This window comes from Penaeus monodon, chromosome 32 (assembly GCF_015228065.2).
Source record: "Penaeus monodon isolate SGIC_2016 chromosome 32, NSTDA_Pmon_1, whole genome shotgun sequence".
Lineage (NCBI taxonomy): Eukaryota > Metazoa > Arthropoda > Malacostraca > Decapoda > Penaeidae > Penaeus > Penaeus monodon.
In genome coordinates this window covers 26,415,400-26,416,554 of record NC_051417.1, presented here as the reverse complement: position 1 = coordinate 26,416,554, position 1,155 = coordinate 26,415,400, and the positions used below count along the sequence as shown (strand labels likewise).

General features: G+C 45.5%; 1 protein-coding gene across 2 annotated transcripts in view; it reads left to right on the top strand.

Annotated features, from left to right (window-relative positions):
- The window catches only part of LOC119593775 (protein draper-like), a gene marked incomplete at its 3' end in the record, with an annotated part of 60,455 nt that overhangs the window by 35,949 nt on the left and 23,351 nt on the right, over positions 1-1,155 (top strand).

Here is a 1,155-nt window from a genome sequence, read left to right as displayed (position 1 = left end):
CTTTTACCGCCTTGTCCTTTACATAAAAAAATAAATGCTGAATACAAGATACTGTACCCAGTATGGGCAAAAAGTGGGAGGGTCGGGGGTAGGGTAGGCCGGCAGGGGCGTTCGATGGCATGGGATTTGCAGGGTGTGATCCGTGGGTTGCCTGGCGGTCATCCTTGCAATTATCATTTTCTTCCGCTTCGTGTCACTTCTTATCGTCGAGATCAATGTCTAGTTCTGTGTTTGTCTTTTTTGGATTTTTTTTCTTTGCATCAGCGGCAGCGAGTGGTATCAAATGTTTATTTTACCTTTAATATCGTGTTACTTCCATCTTTTCTGGATCGTGTGTATTCAAGTTTGTGTTTCTTTTTCGTCTCCCTGCTTGTAACGCGTACTCTTTCGTAGGAAAAATACAATTATTCTCTTCTGCTGAAAAGGACCGACAAAAACTTGTGACGGCCTAGTGGTGAAACATATCCTGCGGTGACATCCTTTGTCTACGATTCTACGAGGTTGTTTGTCGTGGCTGCCGGCTGTATGATGATTGAGGTAATCCCGTCCAAATGCGATTCCTGGTCTATGTGGACCTCATTATTCATGGGGCTTTGGGACTTCCCAAGGGGGTTGGAAGGAAGGGTTTGTTTACAGATAGGTGCGTGGGTTTGTGTTGGCGGCTATTCCTCCTCGCGGGATGATTTGCATGACTATTATGAAGAGTGGTGTCACGGCCATTGATACTCTTAGCCGGACGGTGGTTCTCGTAGCCCGGCTTTGAGCTGCCAGCCGTATGATGATTCACGCAGCGTCCTTCTCGCTGCCAGATGTACAATAACTCGCCTTTTGATGCGCCACTTGTCTCACTTGATCTTCGTCGCATGATTGATTTTAAACACATGGTGGCGACTTGATTTCGTGTGCTATTTAAGGGTGCATTAATGAGACATTAGATTTGACGACACCATGTTGATTGACGGGAGATTGGCGTTTTGCGTGTTATCGTATCCGCGCCGCCTCGCTGTTGAAGAGGCGTCTGATTGCTGTCGAAATTTCTTGTTCCTGTTTCGGTATTCATGGGCAATATTTATACGAAAGTTTTAGTGTGCTTAGAGTGTAAGTAAATGTGATCGGTTGATGATTGACGGATGCCATTATGTCTGACAATTGCTT